The sequence below is a fragment of the Astatotilapia calliptera genome, chromosome 12 (genome assembly GCF_900246225.1).
Source record: "Astatotilapia calliptera chromosome 12, fAstCal1.2, whole genome shotgun sequence".
NCBI classification, from domain to species: domain Eukaryota; kingdom Metazoa; phylum Chordata; class Actinopteri; order Cichliformes; family Cichlidae; genus Astatotilapia; species Astatotilapia calliptera.
The window spans coordinates 11,377,029-11,386,027 of NC_039313.1; positions in this window are offsets into that span (position 1 = coordinate 11,377,029).

The following is an 8,999-nucleotide window of genomic DNA, read 5'->3' on the forward strand; positions in this document are numbered from 1 at the left end:
TTGCCATGAATCTTCTAGCTTGGTTTAGAGTTTTTCTGAGCATGTATGTTCTCTCTGTGCACCTCAACAACCTCTCACAGTTCAGTGAAAAGCATGTTAAAGTGTTCACTGATCCTAAATCGAGTTTTTTATTTGAATTATGAGCTGAAGTGTACTCTGACAAGTGGGATAGGCTGGAGTTACTGCTTATTTTGTGTTTTATCCCCATTTCCAAAATGCTGCATTTAAGTACAGTAATTTGATTGCATGTAAATTTTCGATGCCATTGTGTTGCGTACGTTCAATGTAAAATGTTGATGGAATTTGGTCGAAAGAAATTTACTTGATTGATAAACACTCAGTTTATACCAAGCATCTTTTCCATAATGATTAATTATTTGAATTAATACATCTTTGATTCTATATAAAGAATCTTTTCTGTTCCTGCTTCTGCTTTCTGATCAGCAACTTGTGGCCTGATGGGACTAATATGTGCGACAACTTTTGACTCACTTGCTGGTTACTGTTAACTCATTCACTGCCATTGACGTCTATAGCCGTCAATTGCAGTGAATGAGTCAATGGGTTTAACTCATTCACTGCCAATGGCTGGCAGTGAATGAGTTAAGACTTAAGAGACATCTGTGACAACTGTGACAACTATCTTTTTAAGGACGTGTTTTAGCTCCCCGTCTCTAATAAAGGAATAGTGAGGAAATGAGGTGTTTCTCTGCAAGAAGTCTGAAGTCTGACTTACTGACTGAGGTCAGTTAGTCAAACACTCATCAGATTAGAGAGGATAATTAGAGAGAGGATGATTTTTTATATTTCACATAGCAGTTTGATAGAAGTTTGATAAAAGGTGCTTTGTGTTCCACTGTTTCAGATACTGCAAGTAGACCTCTATTAGACTGAGTAGAATACCACCAAATTTTGCCACAGATTTGTGCTTGTGCTATAGCCTGCTTTCTTCTGTGTTTAGAGAGATATAACCTCTTTGTTTAGATTTTTATTCATTCATTTTACTTGTTTTTGCTGGCCAATTTGACAGCCAGGAAATCAAAATGGACAGCTGTGGTCTAAATAACATCTTTGGACAAAGTGAGAACAAAATGAGCAGTGAGTCATACCGTATACTGCACATGAAAAAAGGAAAAAGACCGGAATATTTGTCCGGAAGGAGAAAGTAAGAAAGAGCCAACAAGGGAGAGCGAGAGTCTGCGATGTAGTTCAATTTGTTTTGACATAGGAAAGTCATTTAGAGTTGACCACTTTTAGCTGCCTGTGCTGCCGCTGTGAAAGGTCAAACTCAGATGTAGCTGAGTGTAAGAGATGATGATCAGCCTGTCAGCGCTCATACACACATCTGATAAAATAGCCCTCTCTTTCTGTCATTCATCTGAAATGAAGATGAGAGACTGTGCGTAAGTGCGCCTTGAGCTAATTACAGCTGACATTTTTTTCCATCGTTATTAAGGTCTACGATGCCACACAGAACAACAAACCACAAAAAATAATGAACATAATGAATAACATTTACTATAACAGCCTGTCAGCCTGTTGACTTTTAATGCTGATGACCTATTCGAGGTGTGTTACTTTCATCTAAAAGCCAGTAGTCAGTGTTAATAATTAGTTGCCTCACAGAGTCATTGCGTTGTGAAGATGCCTCAACCTATTAGCCAGAGTCTCACTGTTTAAAGTGTGTTTTGCTAATCTGAATGACACCACAGGAAAGGGAAAATGCTCGCAAAATGCTACGTGGTGAGTGCCCATGTGTGTGTATTTCCTGGTGTTAAATGCTCGTCCCTTAGCAATTTCATGTCATGTGATGTGTGCGTATGTGTGATGTGGAGCTGTGATACATACTGTAATTGTTAAAATCCAATTTATTAAATGAATTGATAGATTTTAATGAACACGTAACCCCAGAGTCTGATTATACTGCTCTAAATGATGAACAGATACAGCAATTCCCTCAGTGCTGGCCTATTTGAAGAGTTCATTTTCTAATCTAATAACCATATTTAACAACCACTCTTCCCCTATTACCTCCCCCAGTGTATCACCCTGACTGAATGAAGGGTGAGAAAGAATGAATGAATTGCCATCCTGTGCTACACATGGATGAACTTTCTCTGTAAATGTGTTATTCTTGGGGAACCATAAAAATACAGTACTAGCATGACTAAACCAACAGCACACAAGAATATCCCAGTAATTGTGATATGAAAAAACGGACAGAAAACCCCCCCAGTACATTTGAATATTAAAATCAGAACATCAAATTCAGATGTGTTTAAAATGTTTTAAATTTAGATACCATAAATATCATCACTAAGAAAAACAAGCGAGGAGCCAGCTGCTTCTGTCTTCACCAGACAAAAGGCTACAACACCATCTGGTGGCAGATGCAGAAACAGGTCTATTTTTGCTTCAAGAAATGCACGAATCAGTGGTAACTTCTCAATGATGCTCCAAGTGGCAATGACAAATCCTTCCCACAGTTTTCTCAAAAATGCAACTGATTTGGTTTACCAGGATTTTCCTAAAGATAGAAGCAGTTTAAAAAAAACTTAAAGGAGTGTGATTTGCTGTATCTGGGATGATTGTCCCAGCTGGCAAGATGTGACAGTCACCCCTCCATGTGGTTAAAGTTAAATCACAGTGATTGTTGACTGCAGACATTAGTGTCTTAACCCTGTCTTACTGCCCAGCATGCAACCTCCTTTTGAACACCTGCTCCCTGGCAAACGTACACATGTAGCTAAGTATTTTTGATTTTTTTCTTCATTGTGTGTTGCCTCCTTTACACACACAGGAACACACAGTTCTTGTGCGGATCTGTCTGTCAACACAGCGGTCCAGCCCGGCTCTCCCCACTGCCTGACTGACCCATTCATCTCCCGTGTGGGCTGTAATGAGCTGACCCTCCCCATTTGGACCAACCTGACAGAGAGAGATTACTTTAAAGTCTGCATGGATTTTCTCCTTTGTCCCCTCCTCCCCATTCCTCTCCCTTGAAAGTGGCTAATTCAAAGTGCATTAATGAGGAGCGATGGATAACACACTCTTCTTTTAATTACCTTCCAACCAAGTTCTTCAGGGGAGGTCTGGTGACTCCCATCTGACACTGGCCTGTTTATTTGGTTTGGTTTTTACCATGTTAGACTTTTGTGTGATGCATTATGTAGTCAGAAGAGATCATGCTGAAGCATTTATGGGTTATAGGGCCAACACGTTAAAAAGAAAAATAATAAATGCACAAAATACATTTAGATAAAAACAGTTTTTTCTTAACGTACATCTTTTAAAAAAAATCTTCAATCTATTATTGGCGAGGCTATTGAACAAACACGGATTATGCTAATATTAAGAATAAAATACTGAGGTATTGTATACACTGAAATGAGCCACTGGAACATGATGTGAAGAGCTTTTTGTTGTCTGTTTCCTAGTAAGCACATTCACAAATTATACAGGGATGATTGATGGTGCATGCAGACGATGAGAATAATTCTACATAATAGTATAATTACAAAGTGTGATGCAAAATAATTGTTCTGGAGCCAACAGGGACCACTTTCCCCAATGAAACACAATTAGGTAAACTGATATAAACAGAGAGCAGGATTTGACAGAAAAGCTTAGGGAGTAAGATAATCACTTAAAACAAATCAACTCCAGTTTTGTTTGGATGATGAAATCGATTGCTCAAACTAAAAAATAAAATAAAACTCACTATTTCATGTGTATGCTGCTATTATACTAGTTTCTTTATACACTTTGTTTTGTTTTTTTGGTAATAAAACAAAGTCTTACATAAAGTGTAGTAACTAACTCAAGCATGATCCTCAATATCAGTGCTCACCAAACCTGGTATGGTAAAATAACACATACCAAAGTTTAAGCTATTGCTTAAACTTTCTTTAAACAAATAATGCAAAAATCACCCTTAGTCATAGGGATTTGGTGGCTTGATGTTGTTTTTGCAAAAGCGAATACATTTACCTGCTGGGTTAATGATTTAGGACCACTTTTTATTGTTATAGAACACACTTTGGTTCTTCAGGCCATGCTCCTATTTGTACAAAGTCTCTGGAGGCTCCTGTATGTCAGACAGTGGCCTTTCAGCTCATATCTTGGAAATCATTTTTTCAATTTCAAGCAGTGACTGTGGGGAAAAAAAAAGCAGACACTTGTCTGATGTTTTTATTTATGTGAGTCAGTGGCTAACTTGAGAGAGCCTGAGAGTACCTTGTGGCAAGACAGTTGCCATTTGTTAGGCAGGCAGGAACAGTGCAGAAGACAAGTATATAGTTGAAGGTCTTTAATTGGCTGTTAAAACCTCTTACTCCTTCAAAAAATGATTTTAGGTCAGCTCCAAATACTTCTAGCTAAGTCCTGGGCAACATTATTTATCTCTTAACTCTTCGGAGGAGGGGAACTTTTCTTGCTTTATATATTGACAGACTTTGCCTGAATGCTAGCATAATGAAAATCTTTTTATACAGCTCATACTGATCTTGTGCATCAGTTTAAAATATATAAAATAAACATTTTCTCCCACCTGCTTAGAGTTTCCTCACACTCTGAAACATGTCTGCTCAAGGCAGAGATGGGTGGGCCTTTAAATGTGTTCCTTCATCATTCAGGCTCACTGTGGTCTGGGCAGTCTTATCCAGCCTAATACACATTGATTAGTCTACATAATCAATGTATTCAATGACAATGATTCAGTACACTGCATAAATTTATCGACTGCAATCAGCTATAAACAGCAGCCCTTTTTTCGTCCACTTTCTGTTTTATTAACTAGGTTTTGATGGAAAAATAATTCTCTGCAGAGTTAACAGACATATTTCATTAAGTGATTAAGTGATACCGAGGTGAAATAAAATCTATTGACCATCTATCTGGATTTTCTTGAGAAAAAAAAATGGCATGAACGATTAAAAAACAGCGCTGCGAGCTACCAGACAGCTACCAGAAGGTGGCACTGTTTAGCTGCTGTTGGCTTTACTGGCAGCTCTTTGTTACTTGTTCAACCTGAAGAGTTTCACATTGAATTATCTTTCTGTCTTAACAAAGGTGAACGAATAGCAAAACAACAAATACAAGCAAAAATCAGATTCACCCAGGATTAAAATTCATGGATTCAGAAAATCAAATCACAAAATTAGGCATCACAACAGTTGGATGATTTAGTCACATACCTGCTTTATGCTGTAATACTAAACCAGTTTACCCAGCTGTATTCTGCTTTAACCTTTGAAAACAAATCTACCCTTTCAGTGTAGGTGAGAAAAGTTTTCGGGGAATACCAGAACACACTTGTCTGCTCTTACAATTTCAAAACCCCGTCTAGAATGAAACAGAACGCCAAGTGATATATCGTTTTTCACTAGACAGTTGAATAAAAAGAAAAAGTGCAGTAGGAAAACCCCGACGTGAGGCATGTAACTTTGCTACTCCTGGTGGCCATGCATGACCAGGTCATGTAATGAATGTTGATAAAGTAGAAAAGCCGCTTTAATCAGGACGGATCACTGTGCAGAGGTGGAGAATGTCAGAGAGAGCAGGCACAGCTGCTTAGTGAGAAATCCAATATTGACTGTCGGGATAAATGTCCTGCATATTCTCTCATCTGTCCCAGGGGCCGTGGTATTATGCCTCTCACGTTAGCACTCCTAATTGGATTAAAAATGGCTTGTTATTGGGAGAAAAATGACTGAAAAAACTATCACGATTATTGCTTCTCAACAGTGTTGGCTCCCAGAGCTGAAGAGGTGACTGTCAAAAAAAAAGCAGTTTGTTTGGAAACAAACTTGCTTTGATTGATTGTGTTTTAAGCTCAGACTAATGTGGACAGTGCCATTGCATTCAATGCCATTTTCTAGTATTATACAGCAATCACAGTGTGGTATTTCTGGAATTTATCAGCTATTTTTACACATCAAATTTCCACTTCATTTATTTTCAATAGTAAAATAATAAATAATAATCAAATAAAGTGTGTGTGTGTGTGTGTGTGTGTGTGTGTGTGTGTGTGTGTGTGTGTGTGTGTGTGTGTGTGTGTGTGTGTGTATGTGTGGGTTTAAAGGTGGTTATGTGGTGTATGCATGCACGCCTGCCTGTGAATGCATGCGTGAACAGAAATGAAACAGACAAATCCATCAGACGTCCACTGGGTTTTGGTTTGTGTACCACCAGGAGCACCCATTAACAGAAAATAAATGCTTGACGTCATAAACCTGACAGAGTCTCATTCATACTGACATTCGGGCTAAATTACACATAAAAGCACTGATAACATCATCATTAAATATTGATTTCTAAGGCTGGTTTAAACAAAAGCATGTCTACACATAATCAGCAGATGACGGGATTTGGTCAGAGCACAGGAAGGAGAGTTATATAAAAAGGGGCCTCTTTTCATAAACATCTTTTCATAAACATCTTAAGGAGCAAAAGAAGAGCTGCTGAGTGTAAGAAAGGGGAAGAGAGGGTGGAAAAAAGAGAGGAGTAAAGGGCTGGGGGAGTAGAAAGAGATTTAAGGCTGAGGCTCAGAGCAGATGTTAGTGTTGATGATGATGGATGTAGGTTGTTGAGATGCAGAGTTGTTATCATGAGAGGCACTCGCAGACTCTTCACAGCACACTTTCGCCCAGATGTCACTGTGTGTGCGAGTGTGGGTGTGCGTGTGTTACACAGCAACAGAGAGGAACATGGTGAAATGAGCAAGGTACGTGCTCAAATTAGACACTAAATCTACTTTACCGATGCTGTTTTTTTATGAAATTGTGGATTCAGTCTTCTTTAATGAAATGAAATTTGCCCTTTACATCAACTACAAGTAATAATAACAATGAAGAGAAGCAATGAGATACAACAAAGGAGAGTTTAGAGACTGATTGGCACAGATGAGGCTAATGAACAACTATCTTTTGCACTCTTGGGTGCAGACATGGTGAAAAGCAACTTCCTCTAAAGGCCTAAATTGGATTAATTTGAAGATTTATTTTTTTTTACCTTTATGAGAGAGGTTACATTCTCTTCCGGAAAACCGTGTGTCCCTGGGCTACGACATACATCCCTGCAATCATCCAAATCAACCAGAAACTACACACACGCACACACACATACAGGCAGAAGGTGGTCTGTGTGTGCGCGTGTGTATGTGTCTGTGTGAATGGGACATGTTGAGTGGTGGTAACCTGCCCTACACTCTAACCACATAAAAGGTGCAGGACAGAAACATGTCGGTAATTGATTGCTAATTAGTTCTTTTGTTGTTGTCCATTGTGTGGTGACAGAGCTTTGCCCTGGGCTGTCTATTCACACGCAGGCTCTGTGGCCTCACAGCAAGGCAAAAAGCATAGTCACACCATAATGAGAAAGTCATATATAACTGCAGCAGATGACAGAAGCTGCACTACAAACCCTCTGCAAAGGAACTCTTGACATAACAGAGGAAATGGTGACCCTTTTTTATGAATTCAAGTCATATGTCACAAATATTTTTATTTTAATGCAAATAGAAGAAGACCTATGTGAGTATGGTGATAAAAACCCCTCCCTGAGCTGTATGTTGCTTTACAGTATACGTTGCAGCAAACTATGTGTCATTTCTACTAACTTGGTATACCCACATCTCTCTCTCTCTCCCTCTCTCATCAGTGCATGAGAAATTACCTAATGAGGAATGGGTCGCACATTTCCACAAACTCATTAACCCGCGAGCGAGTGAGACTAATTGCAGCGTTTGGGTAATGTGATTTCACATCTGTTACTGCAGCCCAGGACACAGTAGTCAGCACAGGGCCGGATCTGGTGGGCTGAGCTATGCATAGAACTAGATTTAGCAGAAACACAACATACACTCAGGCTGACACCACTACAGCTCCTGTCTGAATGGGTGGAGCAGTAGTCATTTTGGCTGTGGCTGTTATCGTTTTTGATCAACTGCCACGCAGTATCTGGTAATTGCAAGTCTCTGGAGAGTGGGTGGGCCTCCTGGATTCATTGATTGACTCCCACTAGGATGTAAATACTGTTTACAAGACGGATAAGCAATGGCCTCAAGTTATAATGTAAACAGTCAATCAGTTTTAAAAAAAAAACAACAACTTGGTAATTAGTAAGTTTTAAATTTCTGTTTTACAAAAGATGGCATTTACTTTGAAATGTAACGTGAAAGCAGAAAGGTTGGTCGAGTGGGTTAAACATCTGCTTCATATCTCAGGTTGACACTGGTGCTGGATTGCAGCGTTTTCCATTTTCATTTACATTCATAACGATTTCCATTGCTTTCAGTTGTTTTTAGGTTTTCCTCCCTCTGTATATGCTGGTGTGTTATACACTAAACAATGTAACACAATCACTGCATTTGTTAGTGTAGCCACTTGTGCTCCTGCTGGGAACATATGACACATCCTAAAATACCTTAAGTCAAAAAAGTTTTTATTGCTTGGTGGAAAACTTTGTTTTAGGCCATCTCATTCAAGTTAATTTCTCCAAGCAGAAGCACAGGCTTTTATTCTCTGGCTCTCTCATATATACACACAGAATGGAATAAATGAATTTTTCAGGGTCTCGACTTGAGTTGGTATTTCCAATAATTCCATAAATGACTGCAAACAAATTTATGCTAATAGAAAAGGTGGGAGCCAACTGTTTAATATGGGGAAAGTAATATACTTTTGTTAATTATGATTAATCCTTTGTTTAACCTCACAGCATTGTTACAGAAACTCCAATTATAAGTTTACAGGCAGTGGGACTGCTTATGGTAATGCCATATCTCATCAATTACCATCCCGTGACCATAAATTGGCCTCAGCACCGGCAGCGAGATGAGGTTAACACGCTGATTAATTTGAGCTACTGTGATTTCAGGCTAAGCTGACACTTACACTCTTTGACACAGACAGTGAGGTCTGCTAACTTTCATAATGGAAAAATTGTATTTACCACATTCAGGGCTGCTTCTGAGGCTATAGACATCACACATCACATCA